The sequence below is a fragment of the Ammodytes marinus genome (assembly GCF_949987685.1).
Source record: "Ammodytes marinus genome assembly, chromosome: 19".
Classification (NCBI taxonomy): Eukaryota; Metazoa; Chordata; class Actinopteri; order Uranoscopiformes; family Ammodytidae; genus Ammodytes; species Ammodytes marinus.
The window spans coordinates 20533891-20557796 of NC_137223.1; the positions used below are offsets into that span (position 1 = coordinate 20533891).

General features: G+C 42.2%; 1 protein-coding gene across 1 annotated transcript in view; it reads left to right on the forward strand.

Annotated features, from left to right (window-relative positions):
- Positions 1-23423: 23423 nt before the first annotated feature.
- Positions 23424-23906, forward strand: part of stmn4 (stathmin-like 4) — a 12093-nt gene continuing 11610 nt past the window's right edge. Inside the window, exon 1 of the mRNA XM_080047631.1 lies at positions 23424-23540. The gene's annotated coding sequence lies outside the window, so the exon portion shown is untranslated. The remainder of the gene's footprint in view (positions 23541-23906) is intronic.

A 23906-nucleotide genomic window follows, 5' to 3' on the forward strand; every position in this document is an offset into this window, starting at 1 on the left:
GCTTTGACCTGAGTTGCGTTCTTGGACCATGATCGCGGTGTGACTGCACTTTATGGATGACGAATGCTACGTTTCATTTCTTCTGTCTGCTGTGGCAAGGCATTTTCTGGGAACACTTAGCAATAAAACTAATGGTGACTTATACCGCCTTTTTACAAAAACAACAACTACTCTCGCTACTTGTATTACTCGGCTGATGGTAACCTGGGAATTTCCAAAGCATGTCCAAAGAATACCACGGCCTCTGCAGAAAATGTTAAAATTTCTAAGAAAAACAGAACAAAAAACCATTGACATTTGATAATCTATGAAGTTGATGCGATGAAAATGCAAGCAAGCTGTTTATTATTACAAACACAGAGCAGACATAAAGCAACATTATCATTGATTTGGAATTGTGTTTCAGCTGACTTGACGAATGTAACAATATTGTTTTATCTCTGTTTTGGTTTCCACCACCTCCTGTGCTAAACACATGCCATTCTTAAGATGGTGATGTTGCATTCAATGGCAGGAAGAGAAGAATAGGAAGACCTCCCATTATTCTCGACGTGGGTGTTCGTGCATCGACCCCACTGCTGGCCCTGTGGTCACACCATTTAAATATCCTAAATTAGCTGTGTTCCCTGGGTTGAGTATTTGGAGCAGCTTGGTAAGATGTGTAACCAGACAATCTCTAGCTGTTATTAAATAAACGGAATCTAACGTATTTATGTTGATATTGGATTATCATTAGATTAGTACAGGCTAATTGGCAGTGATAGTGACTTTGCAGCCATTCTATTCCAGCTTAGTTTACACTTAAGAGAGACACTTAAGGGAGACGGAATAGCTGCCAGAAATCCCCAATATCTCTGACTCGGATTTACAACTTGGAGGCTGACTGCAACAGTTTTTCCAATACAACTACAGATTACGTTGTGAACAAAAAGACATGAACACAGAATAAATGCTCTGGTATGTTCACTAGCTGCCCGCCAACGTGCTCTGTGTGCTACTTGGTGCTGGGCAGGTAGTTAAGTGTACAGTGGGTTTATCAGAGCTTTATTTTGCTGGGAACAGCTGCCTGCTTTGGCTGGAAACAATGCAATTAAGAGCGGTGAGATTGAACGAAAACAGTAAAGTTGCGAGCCATAAAACCATTGCCATTAAGGGGCCTCATGCATCAACTTAAGTGTTCTTACTACTACCCATACTTTTTTTCTTTGAGGCTTGTTCGTATGAGTGTTCCAAGTCACACACATGCATTTTAATTTATCCAAGTTCTTGAGGCCTATGTATTTTTTGGTTTATGGTCAATGGTTTATGGTCAAAATGTATTCAGATTAAGGCATTATGATTCACCAAAGCGTACATTTAATGTATTCAACTGTAAATGAGTGACACAATTGTGACACAATTTCTCTTGAGTCACTGGAACCCATCACAGATCTGCTCTGGTGAGTGGCATTAAAAACCCCTTTATAGTTTATCTGAATAATCCAGTAATAATTCTCTGCGTTTGAAGCTGTCACATTACACACAGTTACCTGACCGGTTGGTGTTATAACATTTTTTCTGTCTTTCAAATTGATTGTGAATTATTTGTAAAGCCTACTAACCCAAAATATAAGTATGGTTTAATTATTGTGCTTTCGCTCTAAACGCTCGTAAAATCAGATACCCTCCAACACTAGCACGGGCTTGCTTCCGTTTATTTTCTCAAGAGACGGTGTCATCACTATCACTATGTAGAAATAAATACCCAGACCTTGGTCTTGGCCCTTTCTGTCCATCCTGCACTGTTGAAAGTGGTGTCCCAGTGATGCCGGGCGGGGCGTAAGGGGAAACAATTTCCCTATCTTTGCAGTCATTAGCCCCGGCCCTTATCACCACAGATGTTTGTCTTGGAAGTCCTGCATTGGCACAGCCCTTGTAATGATGAGAACGGCATTATGCCTCATGAAGATGAATGAGTATTGAACTGGTGTAGTCTCAGAAGTTTTTTAAAGCTGAACTATTTGTTTATTCATTTTTTATTCAGAAGAATGCACTTCAATAGTCCTATAATGCACAACATGCCGCTCCATATATCAAACAGATTGTCTCATATTGTCCTACTGCATAAGAGAAGGCAAGGGATTGTTGGGGAAATCATGCAGCGCAAACGGAAACTGAATGCAGGGCTTAAGCTATCAATTTACTCTTAAGTACCGCATATCTCTATTAGAGCAATAATGGGGCATACACTAAAAAGAAAACGTTGCTCTTCTATCCTTATTTTCACTGTGGGTAATTGCTGACGTGTGCACTCTGTGTAAGCTACTTAATAGCTACCATTGATGGCACGCTGGGTGAATGAAGCTAGGCCTTTTTCGCTGTGAGACGAGTCCCCTGTCGTCATACAAGATGAAATCAACCTCCTGTGTGGGCTTTGTTTGAAGAGGCTGCGCTCATAAACAAACCACGAGGGAGTTGCAGCAGGATGTTTATGGGGATATGAGGTAGAATGAATTAGGAACCGCAGGGGTTTAGGCATCACACACACATACAAACACTTATTCACATACAGATACACACGCCACGCAATGCTATGCCTTCTGGAGTTCTGTATCGAGACACCAAAAGTCCAGTAAAAGTAGAACACGCTGCTCAACTTCAGCAGCACCTACTTTTATATTCAGCAAAAGTACCGCAACAACTTTTCTGTTTAATTTTGCCGCGCTCTGTTGACTGTGCTATAAAAGTCCTTTTTCTCACACTATCTGCGGGGGAGAGCAGCTGGGGTGGATTTGCTCGATAGAAACATGGCAGACAGACGGAGAAGGAAAAACTACAAGGAGGAGAAAGAGGGAGTGTCCAGTACCCATCTGCAATGTTTTAACCCTGAACCTAAACCAGAAGCCCAACACCATAACACACTCACACACACACACACACACACACACACACAGTCCAAATGCGTGAATTAAAAACAAAAGATTTGCACAATTTCTCCATTTATGAGCCTTCCACTTGCCGCATAATGTTTACCATGTGTCCCGACTCCCGAGCCATTCCACGCATCTTGCGGCAGATGCTTTGTTGTAGTGTTCCTCTCCCATGGGAAAACAATAACTCTAAGTTTTACTCTTGTTTATGACTTAGCAGTCTTTGTTATCTGCGCTCAGCTTATTTACTCCATTTAAAAGGAGCTTTTTACAGTGCAACAACCCCTTGTTTAAACTTTCCTTCTGAGGCAGTTACTCTTGGGAAAACATTAGTCCAAACTCTGAACAACAGCTAGATTTTGGCACAGTAACGGGCTATTTGACATTTAGACTGTGTTCTACTTACCATTGGTTATTTGTGCTTTGTGTGTGAGTGTTGTGATGCTGATACATGGAGATGGAAAGTCCAATTTTTGGGTTTTGTACAAGGATAAAGAGACGAGTTGTTGTCCACTGTCTCCCAGTTTCAGATGACGTGCATCCACCCTGCAAAGGTGTCCTTAAGCATAAGACATCGTAATTATCACTTAAAACTCCACTTTTCAGTATTCTGCTCTCCATTGCTGACTGATTTAACACAGCTGTGGTTCCACCTATCCGGTTCATAAAAACATTCACACCACCAAAAACATGGTGTCAGGGATGTCTTTTTCTGGAAAAATCCCCACAGGAAGTCATATGTGCTTTTGCTTCCAGCAGCAACAACAGTGTGGACTGTATGGGATAATAAGAGGGATAGGGTATTAATATTGATATATTTTCTATTATGGCTGCGGGAGCTGAGATTGGAAAAAGGAAATAAAAGGAAAAAGATAAACAAGATAGTGTAATAGAGCATTAGCAATATTCCCCATTTTAATACACCACGCGGATGATCACCTTACAAATGCGTCATCGTAGTTAATTAATCCTGCATGATCCCATTTTAAAGTGTCAAAAAATGAAGACTGAAGTGATCCCAAACTCCTACTCCCAAACTCCCTAGAAGGACTTGTCCAGCCTTGAGAATTTAGGGCCTTGTGGGGGCCAAACTCATGCTTCACTGCATACAGCCCAACCTGACCGCTCAGCTGTTGCCCTCATGTAGCAGCAAACTGCAGGCTGCAAGTTTAATGAGAGTATAGTAGTACTATAGTAGTTAAACAAGCAAAAGCCCTAAGTGAAGAAAGCCTTTCTGTGTGTGTGTGTGTGTGTGTGTGTGTGTGTGTGTGTGTGTGTGTGTGTGTGTGTGTGTGTGTGTGTGTGTGTCTGTGTGTGTGTGTGTGTGTGTGTCTGTGTGTGTGTGTGTGTGTGTGTGTGTGTGTGTGTGTGTGTGTGTGTGTGTGTGTGTGTGTGTCTGTGTGTGTGTGTGTGTGTGTGTGTGTGCGTGTGTGTGTTGTGTATGTGTGTGAGAGGAGAAGAAACAGAGCAAAGGGAGAGAAAATAACATTTAAAAGTGTTGGTTCTTTTTGTGTGTGTGCATGCTTGTTTGTGTTTGTAGGAGTGCACCATCTTATAAACCAGCCCGTGGCCTCTAGCAGCAGCTGCAGGCAGCAGCGTAACAGTGAAATCCCATCCAAAGCAAACAGCACGCTACCTCTGTTTCACTTCGGATACCCGCTACTTGGAATTCTTGTTTCCTAAAAGGCGCTCTTTGTCCCCGCTGACGTGTATTGATCTGGCCAGGCACGTGGGAGTCCAACCTCGGTTAAAAAACTGGCCCAGGAGGGCTGTTTAGCTGAAATAGATACAGCCACCTGAGTATGCATGCTGAGGACAAGTAGCAAAGTTGATTAGTGGCCCTCGCAGATGCTCTGCTCCCCACACCACCTCCTCCTCTACCTTCCTTCCTCTTCTGCCTTGTCCCTCCAGGCGAGAGGCCCAAGGCTTTGAACAATTAAATATAAAGTACTGCTATGGCTTACAACTGTATAATGCCAATTGCAACAAAGTACTTTTTTATTCAATTTACAACTGTTTCCATCTCCTCCCTGTGCTTTGATGGGAATGAGCTCAACAAAACCCATTTCAGCTCTGAAAAATCATAAGCACCAGTCTGGAAATGTGAGGAATCCTGTATTAACCTTAAGGTTTTTATGTACCAGTAGTAAGGCAAACCCTATGGTTTTTTCCCCCTCTAACGCCTCCACCCAAACGGTAAGACTAGAGGTGATCACAGCCCACACATGCCAGCATACAAAGCTCGGCATTCATACTTTAGTCTACCATCCTCGACGCCCACTGCTCTGACAGCGTACAGAAAGCAGCAGCCAACAGGACGGAGGAAAAAGTAGAGCTGATATTTCACGGAAAGGAAAAAACCTGAATAGCACTGAATGAATAGTCCCCTCGACACACAGTTTCTAGCATTGACATCTGAAGGGGTAGTGTTTGAGGACAACACACTACTGTTTGGAGCTCTACCACTCTTAATCGTCAGGAAAAGCAAAGGTGTAACTGCTAGCCGACTACAGTATGTCCCATGGAAGGAGAGGTTGTTTATACTGCAGAGAATGGTGTGAGAAAGACTGTCTGTGGGTTTGAGTCGAGCTATTTATACTTCTACTATATAAGGTCTTCAGTGCTCACTCCAAGAGCTCGCAGGAGTAGCAATCCACTTGAAACACTAGTGTGTTCCATACATCAAATGTGGGCATGAGGAATCTAGTCTCTTATGCACTGTCCACTTTCAAACCATGACCCCTGAATCTCAAGCTCAGCAGTTTACAGCAGTTTAAGGGGGGGATCCCAGAATTTTAAAGCCGTATTCTTGTGCAAAGCAGTGCAAGCCTCCTAAAGCTTTCAAAAAAAGTATATATTAATTTAAATGCTTGTCCCTGGGTCCAAAATGAGAGTAGCCTAAATGCAGAAAGTATCCAGGATAAACTATTGTAGCCAACCACCTGGTGAGCTGCATCTAGGTCAACATGCCAGCTAACCACCAAGCTGCCTGCCATCTGAACACAGCAGCTAATTAGAGAAGTCGACACCACTAAAGAGAAGATTAAGTTATGTCATTTTCTTGAAAAATTAAGGAAAATCAAATAAAGTGCCATACAGTTGGTAATCAAATGAGCTATTAAAAGTATGATGTTGAGTGTCTTTTCACTTTCATCAAGCAGCTAGCTTGGTTAGCATACCAGATCGCAGGACTCGCAGGGCCAGTGGCCAAACTTGGCTACTGCAGCTGTTGAGCTAACCTAACAGCTCTAACAATATCCATCTGGTCTAGTCACAACAGTCCTTCAAGCTTCAACTGTTTATGTACTGGACAGTTTACTTTGTATAATTTAATAAAAAAAAATACATATTAAAGAGGAGACATGAAGATGTCCCAACTAACAAGCAAGCTAACAGTCGGCTAACAAATTGTTAGTGCAGTTTACCCCCTTACAGAGGAGGTGAAATAAAAGTAGATAGCAATAATTTTACATATTACTGTAAATGCTAGTTTTTACCAGGCCTGCAGACCCTGACAAATGCCAGACGTTTCCATTAATGCGTGTGCCAGGAACCATGTCCAGTGCTGGGTGGGAAGGCCAGCCACCTTGACCTCAGCAACGAGCCAGTGAAAGGCAGGGCTCACAGATCTGTGCAAAAGATTTCCTTTTATCTCTGAGAACTGGCAGGCAGAGCGGTTCGACTTCTTATCAGGGACTGTTCTCATGCCATGCCATGTCATGACATCACCAGCCCCGAACCAATAAACACTGGATACATTAGAGATTCATTTGTCTGAAGGGGTTCAAGTGAAAGAATGAAAACGGTTCAGTGATTCAAAACATTGTAAATTCTACTTCAGACGATTTATTAATTCAGTGCCACTATGTTTCCATTCTATGCCTTCATTTGTCCATCGTTGTCAAGCTGCTCCATTATCTCCACCGTGCTTCACTGAATTGTGGGATATACACACTGAGTCAGCACCTCCTTCCCCAGGCCTACTGTTATGGTAAAACATTCCTTGGACATTACCTTATTTCTACTTTTTAATTTCAAACTGTACTTTTGGGAATCTCCCTTCTGACAGACAGCAGCACAGGGGCCTCTGGCTGCCAAGGTTGTAGCACTTATGGGCTCTTGCTGTGTGTGTGTGTGTGTGTGTGTGTGTGTGTGTGTGTGTGTGTGTGTGTGTGTGTGTGTGTGTGTGTGTGTGTGTGTGTGTGTGTGTCTGTGTGTGTTAGGTTTTTTTGTTTCTGTGCATATGTGTATAAAAGTGTGGGTTTGTTGGATTGTGCTTTACGATGTATGTTTTATGTCTAAACATTTGGAAAACCGCTTTGAGCCAATTCATTACTAAAAACGAATAAGGCAACAAATAACATACAATGAGGTTGACAGATGATGTGCGATGAAGCCAAGGTATGTGTGAGTGAAATGTGTGTTCTGCACAGTATAGCAGCTTCAGAAAGTGCTCAGGCCCTTTCACTTTCTGCACACTTTGGGCCAGATCCACAAATAATTGATTGCTTGCGCTAATAGCACCACGATTTGCAGAGAAATAGCACCCGCAATCTGCATTGTTTTAGCACAATATCCACAAAATAATTTGCACTGATATGCCACAAAGTTTAGCAACTAAGTGCAGTGTGTGAAGCAGATCTCTTCTCAGTGTTTCATATGGTACCGTGCCATCTGCACTGTGTCGCGGTTGCGGATGCTTTATTAAGACGATCGGCCAGGATTTGATGGTGATGAATGTTCTATAATCTGCTTAACATCCACACAGGTCTGCTAACACATATTACAGGTATATCTGTGCAATAGTTTGTACTAAAGCAGCCCTTATTGAATAATCCTGAACTCCATCAGTAGAAAACTCACTTCCCATCTGAATATAGATTTCCCCCATTAAGAGAAAGGAAAATTGCGCCCGATATAGAACACAGTTGTCAATAACGTTAAATAACACCTCTATTATTGCCTTTGGCAATTAGTGATGGTCAGTAGCAGAAGCACAGTGGCCTTAGTAGGTGTGAAATGAAGGAAGTTAGGAACCACCAGAAATCTTTCTAGAGTTGTTTGTCAGGCCAAACTGAGTAGGACATTTTCTCAATTTAACATGACATCTACAACGCATTAAAGAGTGCAATACACGAAGGAGTTTGAATACTTTTTGAGGCTAGCGTATAGTATTAGTGACATAATCTATTATGGTTTCAGAGGCCCAGTAGCCATGCGGATTAGCAGCAGGTGGCCAATAGATGACTGTTTGGTGAGCCAAAGGAATCCAGCTTGTTTACTTGACCTTGGCCCTGCCATTGATTGCTCATGACCTAAAGTGGGACTGTTTATAGAGAAATGTAATCTGCTCAGGAGCATTATTAACTTCTGCCACCATGGATGTTTTCTAGGCTCTTTTTGTACCGTAAGATGAGGTGAAGGCAATGGCATTTAGCTCCCATTCAGGATATCTTGAGTGTGTTGAATGCTGGAATAAATTGGAGAATGGATTAATCCGCTCTGTTTGGTGCTGGGTGTGTAGTGTACAGTGGAATTATTAGAGTTTTTTGCAACAACAATCATTGCAAATAACTCCTATACAAAAACTTTTTCTCTTTGTCAAACTTCCCCATAAGATGCTGTATTTTATTCCATTTTAACATAGGCTATAGCAGCTAGCTTTCGAATGTTGATCTCCATTCTCAGTATGTCTATGTATGAATATCATTAGCAGTGTGTCAAACGATCTGAAGGATCCCTTTGTCTGTTTGAAGTGTACATACCTGCGGGCATGGCCACAGCAACTTCTTTATGGGTCAGCATGTTATGTCTATGTTTTGTCTTTACAACAAGTCTCTGATGCTGCAGCTGTTGGCAATTTCAATAACCCTGTGGTACTCATTTTGAAACTGTCTGTACTGTTTAACACCTGTGTGAGTTGCTACTGTCAGAGTGTTATTGCGTTGTCGTCAGGGGGTTGCTCACAGGAGTTTGTCCAGCTTGGTTATTGTCCAAACCTTTGCTGCTGTGAAGAGTCCCACTGACTCACATCACAATCACAGCCAGGAAGTTGAGTAGGAGGACAGTTGGAGTCAGTTGGTGTCTCAGGTGGCTGGGCCAGACAGTGATAAGATCAGTGAAGTAGCCTGTGTCACGGCTGCCAGAATTAAAGAAAGAATAAAGGGAAAACTGCCTCTGAAAGAAACGTCAAATGTTTTTAGACACTAAAGTTGTACTTTTCTAATCAGATCTATGAGGAAAATCAATGATATTTGTATTGTTTTTCTGCATTCAAATCTTCTATGGTGGCTTGTTCCTGTCTGGGAAGACTGGCAGACACAGATCACAGTGTGAGCAATTCAACTTAAAGTTTAAATATTTACTTTGTCTCAAACTGTGTGTGTGTGTGTGTGTGTGTGTGTGTGTGTGTGTGTGTGTGTGTGTGTGTGTGTGTGTGTGTGTGTGTGTGTGTGTGTGTGTGTGTGTGTGTGTGTGTGTGTGTGTGTGTGTGTGGGTGTGTGTGTGTTTGTGTGTGTGTAGTGGCTGCACCCTGCTGCTCTGGGATCAGAAGCTGGAGATTCTTGGCGGTGAAGGGCAGCAGCAACAGTGAAGGGCTGTCATGTACGATTAGCCCCGAGACTAAGTGGAGACAGAAATTAATTTACCACACACACGCAACAGCAGCAACAGCGCCAACAAAGCATCGCTTCCGCCGACCTGAAGTAACTTCACACATCAAACACACACGCACACACACACACACACACACACACACACACACACACACACACACGCACGCACGCACACACACACACACACACACACACACACACACACACACACACACACACACACACACACACACACACACACACACACACACACACACACACACACACACGCCAACAAATATCACACTCTGCCCTCCCAGGCCTCCCCCCAATAAAAAATCCCAGTGCCTAAAGCTCACTCCCTGCAGTGCAGTATATAGTCACTCCACACTTCCTCTGAGCTGTCAAGGGGACGGATTATGAACTGCCATATTCCTGTTCTTTGGGCAATGGTCACTTGATAGTTATGGTTGCTGTCGGCTGAAAAACCTTGAATCTGCAGTAAGTCATAGGGTTTTTTAGGGTCTAGGAACAGTAGTGTTGTCTCAAGCTGTCATGTTCCAGATGTTCCAGCTTATGGAAAACAAAATTCAAGTAAATTTTGTGTGCTTTATCGACAATGACGATACTACAGATATCATTAAATCTTCCGGCCGGCTAACTTTGATTCATGTGCACTACATTTTCATTAAAAATAAAGTTTCATTTCCTCTCTTTTGGGGTATATTGAACTGTTCTATGAGACTTGTTGTGTGTTTTATATTGCAACAATTGCACATGCTTCAATTTTTTAATTTTTTTACTTTTTCCGTTATTATCCCTATACTGTACTCAGTGACAATGCTCTGGTCAAGTACTTTAGTCTTAAATCACAGCAGCGAAGGGTGACCTTTGTGAGACTACTGTTTGGCCAGGAGACACTCACAAACTTCAAAGTGATATGATTGATCATTTACGCTTTGCTGAAACAGAACTGGTTCCATCGACTACATGCCTCAAAACTCTTTTGATTGAGCGTTCAAGGGGAGCTAATCAATAAAGCACACTGGGTATGGCGAGATCACAGAGATGACTGTAGAAGTGTTACTGTAATTTAACTCAATGACGAACAAGACTGAGAGTCCACAGGCACGCTCTATGCTATTGTACAAGCGCACAGCAGTACGTTGAACAGAATGGTCACTTTTTATTCTAATTTTCAGGTTCAAAATTGTAATTTGGGTTTCAACTGGAAACAGTTTTCATTTTGTAGTGTCCAAAAAAAAACTTTTAATTTGTCACAGTGCCCATTGCTAAATCCCCTCTTTCCAGCCTCTGTCTGAAATGCTCAGTTTTAGCTCTTGCTAGCTTTTGTCTCTTTAAGACCCGCCTTCCAAAAACCCAGTCTGCTCTGATTGGCCCTGAATCTAACTGCCGGTTTGAATGTAACTGCCAGTTAGATTCAGGGGTATCTGGGGGTGAACTTACTGCAGGTGGAAGTACTGTTAAGTTAGGTTGGTAATGAGGGGGTGTGGTTTCTCTCTCCCCTTATGACATCATAAGGGGAAAGAGATCTGACTGGGGTTTTTGAACACAGGTTTTCAGAAAGGGGTAGGGGGAGAAAAATGCCAGTTGAGATCGTTGAAAAAGTACATTAAGGAAGTTGAAGGATGTTGGCAAGATAGCATTTGCTGATTTGTATGTCATTAGGTTTTCAGGTATTTTGTTTGTCATGGACCAACATGTTGTTATTTCATGGTGCTAGATGGTACTCAGTGGATCTTCAAAGTCAGGTACATTGCCTTCCAACAATGTCTCTTCCCAAGTGTTTACCAACACATCATCTACTCCACGCCTTCCGAAGACCTTTGATATCTGTATCAAATTTTGGTTGTTGAGCGATTTCACTCAAAACCCAAGATGTCAGACCAATGGGCGACATGACAGCAGCACAGTTCTTAGGAATTGGCCTCTGGGGACCATAGGCGATCTATCCAACATTACAACATTACAGACCAACATACATTATATCCATCATATCTTTATGTTATATCTTAACATTTTTATATTGCTTGGTTAGGTTGGTAATGCTTAGACTCTCTCTTTACCTTGCTCAAACCATCTGTCTTGTTTCTCTTTTGAAGTTGGACTAAATCCGTCTGAAACTGTCAGTGGTGTTTTATGTCTATACGCTTTTCTGGCTCACGTTATGGTCACGAGTCCAAGCTTTATTGTAATTCATCATTCTTAGCATTCACGCATATACAGTACATTTACACACACCCTATCAAGTCTGAAGTGTGGCCCCCGTATGTCTAATATGATAGCCCCATCCATTCTGAAAGATTTAACTGCACGGTGAAAGGAGGCAGCCAGTGAAAATGAAATTATCAGCCTTTGAAAACAAAAGCAGCGAAGCAGATATGATAAGCCTCTGTGAAGTTCAGGGAAGGAGTAGCGATGTGTTTCTTGAAGGTGATTCAAACCAGACCTGGGCCAAACAACTTTTGCCAAGAACTTTTTCTACATATTGTCTTGCACAACAGAACCACGAAGAACCGGATTGGGAGGCTTGTCAGAACCATTCTGAATATGTCAGGTCATTTATCACATTCATTCTGAGATGCTTTCCAATGACTTTCTAGAACTTGGCTGCCCTTATCCTGCTCTTAAAGGTCCCGTCAGCGAACCTTGAGAATGTTGTCAAAATCACGTTTAGTCAAAATCAGTGAATATCTCGTCACGATTCATACCTGTCCTGACTGTGTGTGCATTGAAAGAAATTGTTAATACATAGCCTAAATGGGCATGTAGCTATGGTGAGCCCCTTTGTTTACATACCCTTTGTTTAGGCTAAATACCCATTTGTGGGTATTAACACCAGATCTTTTTTCAGCTCACACACAGTACAGACAGGTAGCTACTCATTTGGGGATATTCTGGCGATTTTGACAAAAAAAAAGGCGTTCTCCGGAATTGTCAACTCCACCTTTAATTAGGCTCAAAATATCTGTGCTAACTAGCCTAGATTAAAAACAATAATATGATCTTTACAGCATTTAAAGTGCCAAATTGCTTTTGCTTAAAACTCTAGAAATGTTTTTGAGGGGGTCACTAACAGGCTTCCTCACATGTGCCCTTGTGGTTCAGGGGATCCATCCATCCCTCATCCATTTATTCATTTGCATCCGTCCTGCCTAAGCTCCCAGCAGCTTTCCTGTGCTGAGCAGCAGCACTGTCACACTTTTTCATGCGTGTCAGAGCAGCGGGTATTTTATGTTCCCCTCTGCCCCCTGCAGGTCCCTCCACTGTGATTTAGAGTCAGAGAAGAGGGAGGCCAGAGCGGGGGGCCGGGATGGAAGAAGGCCTCCATCCTTCCTGCGTTCAAACGGTCCCGCTGGGGAAACAGTTGAAGGTAAGATCTGAGATGTGAAGAGATCCACAATGGGGGATTTTTTTTTTACTGACAAAGCCAAGATGGGGTCATGCTTTTTAAATATACTTTTTAAAGATACTCTAACTTTTAATGTTGAATGTCGTTCAGTTTATAGTGGTTTGTGAACCTTCAAATACATATGTAGTAACATTGCGAAATGTTATCATTATTCCAGGCTTCAAAGTAAAATAATTGAATGAAAAGTATTTAGTATAAATATATCAGCATTTCAATCTTGATCTACACATTTTAAGCGCTTTTTTATTTCAAGCATTAGAATTTATATGAAGTTGCGATCTTTATCCATCCAAGTCCAATAATAAGTGAAATATTGAAAAATAATTCACGTACACATTCAGGGTTCAAGCAACAATGTTTTGCCCGCAGCATTTCTGTGTGACAGGCCATTAATAAAAAGCAGGTGACCTACTTTTCCAAAGCTGATGTTTGTTTGTAATACGGTTCCTCGTCTTGGTACATTTCAAGGAGCACTTAGGAGACCAAACTCCTTCTAAAAAAAGACAATGATGGAAGAAGTGAGGAATGCGGCGGGTTCATCAGATCTCAGAGCGCCCCCTTTAAAGCAGTGATAAATGTGAAGCACTCTTTCAAGGTGTAAGGTGATCAAAGGCGTGGCAGAGGTCTGGCCTTGGTTTACGAGAGTATGGCGGTCAGCTGACGGGCCCCCGGGTTCAGAGGGGGGAATTCACTTTTCCACAAAGCACACATCTGGGTTTGGCCCCCATGAATGAGCTGAACTAATGCCCAATCCTCTGTGCTGCCTTCTTCACCCACTTCCTGTGAATTAGGGAGACTTATTATCCTCAACAGGCGTCTCACCCCCCCCCCCCCCCCACCCCCAACCTACCCCCCTCTTATCACATGGTTAATTGTTTTTTTCCGGTCGTCATGTTACATCGTTACTGTCCTCAGGGAACCTTCTTATTAAAAGATGTCAAACATTTTAAATAGATTGGCCTTTGTGCCTTGGACAAGACAGATTTTGCCTTCATGAAAGGAGAGTTAACTTACATATGACGATGTGTACCCATATTACATTTATGAAAACAAACTTTTAAGTCTTCTTTAATATTATTTATCAAAGGTACTGAATGTGTATTTTCTCAAGAGCCAAAGTCAGGAGACTTTAAGTGGCCAAAAACCAGGTAAGACTTGGACAGCCATCAACATTATGAAACAATATTGGATATGTTTTTTTTTCCCCTGACATTATGGGTTGACATGATCCATTTAGCCACCTATAGAAGGATGACTAATTTGAACCACATGGCAAACCTGAGATGGAATAGTCCAGTGCATGCCTGAAAAACAGTGCTAGTGGATTTTGGCAAACACGATGAGGTGTAGGTTTATACAGTAGTGGTTAAATGATGGGAACGTGATGACATCTAAAAATTAAACACGGGAGCCTGAACAATGGGGTGGATGGTTTTGTAAGGGTGAAGTTCGCCGGTTGGGCAGATCATTTCAAAGGGAATCCATGCACTGGAACTGCTCAAAACCTGTTTTAGATCCAAATTCCCAGCATTCCCTGCTGGACCTCATGGAAAACACAGCATCTAGAGCTCAGACTGAAGAAGAAAGAGAGGAGAAAAACAGACATAGGGGATTCGTTTGGTTTCTTTTGTTCTTTTCTCTTTCATTCCCCCTATTTTTAGCTGAACCCTAAATCAACTGAGTATTAAAACGTCTTGTGCCTTGTCTCTGTCCACTGCTGTATGCAACAGACAAGAAGAGCTTATACACTGTGCCTGATTTAGTGCTTCACTTCTGTGGTATCACACCACAGCAGCAAGACAGGGACGGACCTATTTCTTTCTAAACCGGCATTGGCCACTTGGGGGCACGGCAACAAGCTGCTAACACAACACATGGCATAATCTCATGAAAGGGATACTGTTAGCGTTGCATGAAGTTGTGTACTCCCTCTCGCACTGTAGAATGAACAAGGAGGAACAGACCAACACTTTAGTTTTTAACTAGCTATTTATGTTATAGAAGCAATAGTGAAATTAACAAAATCATCAAAAGAAACAAAGACCACAACAAAGATTTCTTAAGAAGCTTCATGTTGGCAAAATCCCTCTGTTACAAATTACTGTCCGCCAACAAAGCCACAAAGGGATTTGCAATGGTAATTGGAAGCCCTTTTTACCATACGACATAACATAAATCACATTTTTACCAACAGAAATAAACGTATTGATGTATTTTCTACATACAGATCAGATCAGTCCCAGTAAGAAAAATAACTTCTTAACAATGAACAAAATTAAGATGGTACATATCAAAAACCATACTTAAAAGCGCAGTAGACGGGAGGGACACGGCACAGCATCCCCTTTTCACATAACATGTAGCTTTTTGGTCTGTTGTTATTATAAAAATAATTGATTATTGCAACTTCAATATGTACATTAAACAGTTATAACTAATGTACTCATTGACTGTGTTATATTGCCTATACCCCAAATCCTAAAATCTCCTTTCGCTTCACTGTTTATGTTTAGGGACTCACTCAGCACTGTTCACAACAGAGCTTCAACATCGTTATTCCTTCACAGCCACTGGGTAAAAGAGGTTAACAGTGGCCGTAAATGTGGGGGTAAATTTAGTTAAACGAGCCTTGACGGAAGACCCTAAAACACATGCTCGGTCTCAGGAAGAAAAGACCTGGTGCATCCCCTAGAGAAAATGTAAAAAAAAAAAAACCTATTTGCCAGAAGTGTCAAAGGTCAGCCCAGTGTGACCCTGACGCTATGTTTGTTCAGTGGGTCGCCACCTGGATCTGTTTCTAATTGCGGACGTGGACTTAAAATATGTCTTTGTTACAGTCGGGGGAAGTGGAGGTCGTTTATTAAACAGGTGGGTGCGGGAGGTGGTGGGCAAGTCGACAGGTCAGTTTGCTGTGTGTGTGTGTGTGTGTGTGTGTGTGTGTGTGTGTGTGTGTGTGTGTGTGTGTGTGTGTGTGTGTGTGTGTGTGTGTGTGAGAGTGTGTGTGTGTGTGTGTGTGTGTGTGTGTGTGTGTGTGTGTGTGTGTGTGTGTGTGTGTGTGTGTGTGTGTGTGTGTGTGTGTGTGTGTGTGTTAGCTGAAAGGCGGGGGAGTGTGTGTGCATAAGTGTGTGGAGGTGTAAATATTACTTATGCCACTTCAGTATCTCTTTCTGTCTCCCTCTGTTTTCTTGTTTGCTTCTTTTTCTCTCTCACCAGTTGATTACATACAGTACATTACAACAATAATTTTTTGTACTACAATTTTTTCAGAAATATTTGAATACATATGCAAATTTAGCAATATCTAAGTAAGTATGCATACATTTGCATCTCTTTAAAAACCAACAATCTAGATGATGGATAAAATCTCTAAATTGACCAGTGTTTGAAAAACAATTGTTTTGCCAGGAGTTTTCCCTCTTACTCTGTCTTTCTTTTTTTTTTTGGTCCGCTTTTCTCCCCCCTGCCGTTTTGAGGTCACTCGTCCCGGTCAGTTGTTTTTCGGTAGAAGAACAAAGAGAAGAGTTGCTGCCTTGCTGGGGAGGTGTCCCTATGGTAGCCTTTCACCATTAAGCTTGCTGTGCATCTTTCAAGACACACCATGGGCCTCTCCAGTCCCCCATCAAATAACATTCACATGTGTGCATAAAAAGGCACACAGAGTTATTGTCCTTCTCCAAACCGATTAGTCTAATTGATTAGCCTTCAATACACATGTAGTTATCCTAAACCAAACACACAGACCCCTCCTAGTGTTGACGGCACTTGAAATAGCCGATTTCTTAAAGTCACAAATACTGCTTTTTTTAAGGTTTAAAATTGTAATTTGGGTTTCTTCTAGAAGCTGTTTTCATGGTGTAGTGTCCAAATAAACCTTATATTTCTCACAGTGCCATTTCTAAATCTCCCCTTTTCAGCCTCCATCTGAAATGCTCCGTTTAAGCGCCTGTCTCTTTAAGACCTGCCTTACAAAAAGCCCAGTCTGCTCTGATAGGCCCTGAATCGGTCTGCGGGTTGGATTATAACTGCCAGTTAGATTCAGGGGGTATCTGGGGGTGTGCTTATCAAAGGTTGAGGTAGGTTGGTATTGAGGGGGATTGTCTTCTTCCCTTATGACATCACAAGGGAATAGAAATCTAAATGGGTTTTGAACACAGGTTTTCAGAAAGAGGGAGGGGGAGAAAAGGTTGATTTTTCTCTTACTTGGGGACACATATTAATGTTAAAAAATATGAAGAAAGTGTATTTTGCATAATAGGTAGACCTTTAAAGGGTGATTTGATGTTCATTATTTCATTACCGTATATAAAACCTCCACACAGGATTAATATTTAATTTTAAGAATAGATGAAATTGCTTTGTATAATATAGGCTACTATACTAAGTGCTGAAACCTTCTCTCTGAAAAAGACCCCATAAAGAACATATTTCCATATTTTACTACTTGGGGCAAGGAGGAGAATACATCTGGTAGGGGAGAGGCATACATAGATTTGAACTGCTCTTCTTCTCCTGCCAATAAAGAGCATTATATTTGACGCATTTGAGAGCCTGACTCCCTTTGGTGTCCATATGGGTGTGATGGTTAACTGATGGTGCAGTGCGAGATAAGTGGGTCAGCTAATCTCCCTCATACCAAGCTGTCTACAACCAGTTCAGATTGAAAACAGCTCTCTAAGGCAGTGGCCCTCAAACGCCTCGTGTTGCTACGACTTGTAGGCACACCAAAGAGGAAAGCACTTTGTATGATTTGATTTAACTGGTTATGTTTGCATTCGATGATTTGTACAATTTCCCTAACGACAACTCTAAAGGACCTGGAGATAGCTGAATATGTAAAATAATAACATTATTTTATTATATTTGAATTTATTTTACGATTGGCAGTAGCAGAGTGCGGTGGACAGACATTTGTCTCTTCTATCTAAGTTAACTGATGTAATGCTCTGCATCAGCACATTTTGATACAAGTTCAACCAACAAGTGGATATTATTAACCATCGTAATGCTAATTATACTCTATCAGGACATTTCCTTTGTCAACGTCTAGAAATTCTGCCCACAACAACACATTCCTGCATCACCCTAGTATTACTTTGTATAAAGTCTCACAATATGCTTACAGAGCTGCTTGTTTGTGCTTTAGGCTACTGATAACTGCATGACAGACACAATCCCTGTGATGACACGGTAATTGTGAGTAATCACAATTACATCAGCGAATACTTTTTGCAGTTGGTGCTGTAACTCAAGAGGGAGGGAAAGACCATTCATTGCATCAATAATGAAGTACGCTGAGGCTGATGGAACATGGAGTCATCCATATTACAGGCACCAGAGGGTGTCAGAGCACCACAGCTGTTATACTTCAGTTAAGTCTAGAAACGCAGCTGGATGCAGTACAAGCTTCAATAGCAGCAGAGTTACAATGGTTAACAAAAAGGTAATATTAAGACCAATACACTGGTGGATACTGTGGAGCCCCAATGTGTTCAATGCTAAATAAATAAATAAATAAATAACTGATGAACTAATTATAGGATCAAAAAAAAATTAAATATATAAATGACTCAATCAATTGTGAAATAATTATTAAGATTATTATAAATCAACTAGTTATTTCTATTTCTATCTATTCATTTTCTGTTGATTCTAGCGGCCCCTTTGGACAAATGCGGTAGTTTTTTCACAACAGCGCCCAAGAGCGTGTGTTTGTTTAGGAAGCGAGTGAAAGATAGACCTCAGAATGCATCACGATGAAGTTGTGTTTATTTATGTGAATATGTAAGATTAATTATGGTAATATGACCATGGTGAAGCAGAGTAAAAACAAAATGTTTTTTTAAATAACTTTTTGTGGATTTTAATGGACAACTACAACTACACACAAATAAAACCACAGAATGCATGCATTTATTGTTTTGCAATTATGTGTAGTATAAGTATGTGATGGATGCAGCAAGAGATGTGTGATATGAGATGACTCGATTGATATGTATTTGTGGCCTCACTCTAAAGAGGCATTATGGGGTAACAGCTATCAGAAGATAATTCATTCCGCTTTTATTTTATTTTATTTTATTCTCTCTCTCTCTCTCTCTCTCTCTCTCTCTCTCTCTCTCTCTCTCTCTCTCTCTCTCTCTCTCTCTCTATCTCTCTCTGACACTCAGACACATACTCTGTGTCAGTTAGCCTGAGGGGACAGTATGGCTGTGACAGTTACATCTTCATTCTCTGAGCCCTCTTGCTCATGATAAGAATTTGCAGAAGCAGCAGCAACATTAAGCAGGCTTCAGTAAGAGGGACAGGTTCAATGGGGGAAAAACACACACAAAATGAACAACCTCATGTCGTTCTTATAAAATAAGCGGTGTGGAGACACAGCAAGTACATCAGTGAGTCCTCAGTTAGAGTTACGGGCGCGTGTTCCTCAAGTTCACAGAAAAACTATTAAATGGACATTGTCTTTGAGCGATGCCTCATCCACACTGACCTGTACACCATGTCCATCACACACAGGAGAGTCGTAACTGTCAGAGTGTCCCATCACAGGGACGCTCTTGTGGTACAACCCCGACCCCCGCTGCGGCAGAGGGACACACACACACACACACACACACACACACACACACACACACACACACACACACTTACACAACTTTAGAAAAAAGATACCTGGAACTGATCATGTTTGACCTGCAGACCACCTGCACCCCGGAGGATTTCAGGGAATTTTACTAGTACAGATATTCAATATATTTAAACTCTACACAGGAAGCCATTACCAAAGGTCAGGTCAGTAGCATTGGACTCTTGGGACTAGTTACAGATCCAAGCTTAAGTTCTTAGTATCCAGTGGCATGAGTATGCACGTTACCTAAGAAAGGGTGACTGTGATTGGCCAGAAGATGGCACCACCACTAGACAAAACTGTTTCCAACCCCATAGGGGAATTATTCACCCTATATTCTTCTCTAACACACCACAGAGTGTATAGCAACGGATTTCCTAATGAGCCAGCAGGGTTTTCCACGATGAGTTTTTCTTATTTAATTGCTTCATACATGGCAAGTCATTTTTTTGATCCAACATCTCCACCGTGCAATACCATTTTCATTTCCTAACTTGAGCTGTTGGGATGTTTACAGATGTTTTAATCTCCCATGTGAACACACAACACACGCTCAGACAATCATACTCAAGACTGTGCTCATACACATGCTTTTCCCCTATCAGTTCCTTGTTCCCATAGTAACAGGCTGTTCCAGACAGGCTGACAAATGTGAATGCAGACGCCGAGGTCTGCACAGTGAACGGGGTCAAGACAGCTTTACATTATTGTTGAGGTATTGTTGCAAGGGCATATATAACAAAATATCTCGTGGGAGCTTTCTTTTATGTGTTTCTTGTGGATTATGACCAATTTACCAATCAATCAGCATGATCTGAACGTGGTAATTAAATCCCCAATATTTAAAGGATGCCACTGAACAGAAATCCCCATTGTGATTCTTCCCTTGTGTTGATGTAGCGTTCATGCAGACGCAGAAGACCGAATTCTGCAGAGACCTTAACCAATTTTTGTTTCCGTTTTAGCTTAGCTAAGCACTTTCCAAGCCAAACTCTTGGATAGTTCAGGGGCAAAAAGGGATTACACTTCATTTTCTGTCTAGGTGGGTGTGCTCGCTTTGTTCCCCCTCAATAACAGACCCTCCCTGTCAGAATCGATGCCCATCGACTTCAATTAGATCACTCTGTAGTATAAGTATATAACCCGTAATCTAATTGTCCATTGGCCTATTCAGGAAAACGTACTCACACACACGCACACACGCACACACACACACGCACACACACACACACACACACACACACACACACACACACACACACACACACACACACACACACACACACACACACACACACACACACTTTGAGTAAGGCCAGTAGTTGGTGGAATGATCTCATCCTGAGGCACAGGGAGATGATGTCAGACTTGAGATGTTGCTGCTGCCGCCGAGCTACTGTAACTGTTTATGTTTTTACAGGCCATGAGGGCTTGCAGTGCAGGAGAGCGGTGGGGGCCTGTGTAAAAGTGTGTGTGTGTGCGGGTGAGTTCTTTGCAGTTACCCCTTTTGATTGGGTTTGCCTTAGAGCTGTATGAGCTTTATCTGCATATGCATCTGGACTTTTAAACAGATTGGAAAACTTGATCATGAGAACCGGGGCCAATCGACTAATCCGTTTTACCATTTGGGTATCTAAATCGTGTTCTTTTTTTTCTACATATTTTCTCGGTTTTGCGGGTCTGCAGAGATTGTAGACGTATTCCTTCTAGACAGGGAGACCTAATTTGTCCATTCCTCTTCCTCATTCCATTAATCAGCTACTTTCATGTTTTGTAGAGGGGAAAAAAGTGTGATTCTGCGTCCTACATCCCCTGGAGCATTTATTTTCAATCACTTATCCTCTCCCAACTTCTCCCATGGGTGTTCCCTCTATGCTTTCCCCCTGTTTCACTTGGTCTTTCCCTCCTCATTTTTCCGCTGCTCCTGTCCTCCCTCTTATCTTTGTTCTCCCAGAAAGCATTGAAAGAGTCTGTTTGATCTTATTTCGCCCTCCTTTTCCTCCCCCCTCTTCTCTCCCTCTCTCTCTCTCCCTCTCTCCCTCTCTTTTTCTCTCTCTCTCTCTCCCTCTCTCTCCCCAGTGATCTCATTTCCAGGATGTGTGTGATGTCTAGTGTCACTCTGTGCATTTACCGTTAGTGGTGGAGGAGAGAAGAGGAGAACGCAGTGACAACAGGACACACCCTAATGTGACCTCATGCATATCCACCCTCTCTCTCTCTCTCCCTCCCTCTCTCGCTCTTTCTCTCCTCTCTCTCTCTCTCTCTCTCTCTCTCTCTCTCTCTATCTCTCTCTCTCTCTCCCTCTCTCTTCATCTTGTGTGCCGGTGGACAGCGCGGTGACATCATGTTAGCTGCGTGAGCTGAATACAGAATCAAAGGGCGGCGACGGCAGACACATCATCACTTATTTACCCATCTACAGTGTTTGTCTAAAGCCGTTCAAATTGTTATATTAACGAATTCACAGCAAATTCAGAAAAAAGAGCGTATTTTTTTTCTAAAGGCAATGTTTCATTAGTGCTATGACTAGCAGAAGTTACACTGCAAGTAATAATCTAAACAGGCGATCACAACCACTGCTGCAAAAACTGGGAGCATCAGGGGCAAGTAACCTCTACTGCATGCAGGATTTGGATTGCTTTACACTAGGGACAATTTGGCTGCTATTATGCTCTTCTGGGGAAATTTGAAAACATTTAATTACAATCGACCAGACACAAAGCATTATGAACCCTCATGCGAAAGTCGGTTTTAAGTCCAATATTAACCCTACTTGGTGGTCTGACTTTTCTTCAGCAGCTATAGTCCCTAACTGCTATACGGTGCTAAGCAGTTTTTGATGGATTATGGGAGTGTGAATCAAAACGGTAAAGTGGTTCACAAATCAAAAACAATTAACTGAAAGACACTAAAAGGATAAATATGAGCTCATCGCAATGAGTAAGATCCGTCAAATTGCAAGGAGTGTTTGATCCATTGTTAATATAACATTCTTGACTATAGCATCTTTAAACCCCTGTTAACACATGCTGCCGGCTCACAAATCCCCATAGTTGGTACAACAAAGTGCCCCAGACCTCCAGGACACTCAAACAACCCTGATCTTGGGTCACTGTGTTAAAATAAAAGCATTTCTTGGATGAATTTAATCATGGGGTAAACTGGAATAATATTCCACTGTTGCTAAGGATATACTATACACAACGGCAGAATATATTATAATATGTGAATTAAATATGACAGTCCTGAGCTATCGTCATTATTATCATAGTTGAAAATCCCACTGAAACTGAAAAAATATTAATCTTGAGTTGTAAAGCAGCAGTAAAAGTAGTATTTGTCATCCCAACTGTGGTCAAAAGTATGCCATATATTGAACAGCATGTGCTTCACACTGCAAAAAGGTTTTCAATTTGTTCTTTTACTTACAGTTGGAATCTAAATAATTTAGGGCCCTGCGTGCTTCCAAGCTGGGACCCCCTGCTGAGATGCACGCATGCACGCACACACACACACACACACACACACACACACACACACACACACACAGAAATTGGTGATTTTCACCAATTACTCACACTACTTCACTAAACTCTCCCCCTGCATTCTATTCACACGCACGCACGCACGCACGCACACACACACACACACACACACTCACACACACACACATATACACACACACACACCCCTGCGCCATGTAATAAAACAGTGGTTGTACCACCCACCCTGCAGTACAACACAAAGAGCTGACAGCCCTCCCCCCATCCTTCCCCTCTCCGTCTCATTGGCTGGGAGGCTTGGATGCTGGCAGTGTCTCGGACCAATAAGACATCTCCAAGGTGATGTCATGGAGGCAGCATTGATGCTGTTGCTGATGCTGTTGCCCGGCGCCTGTATCCGCGGAGCCAGACGGGGGTAAACGTAGTCACCGGTCCATCACCATCAGCAGCAGAGAATACAGGGACATAAGGGGGGTGAGTCTGCATCACACAACACACAGCTGCACACATCTGCTTTTCAATTCTAACGGTTAGGTTTGATTGCATGGGTGAAGGTGGACTCTATGAGTGTGTGTGTGTGTGTGTGTGTGTGTGTGTGTGTGTGTGTGTGTGTGTGTGTGTGTGTGTGTGTGTATGTGTGTGTGTGTGTGTGTGTGTGTGTGTGTGTGTGTGTGTGTGTGTGTGTGTGTGTGTGTGTGTGTGTGTGTGTGTGTGTGTGTGTGTGTGTGTGTGTGTGTGTGTGTGTGTGTTGGCGAGGGTGTAACGGGGCGAGGGTGAGGAGAGTGATGATGATGCGGTGGTTGCTGCTGACAGGAGGAAAGGAGGAAAAGGGCGACATTG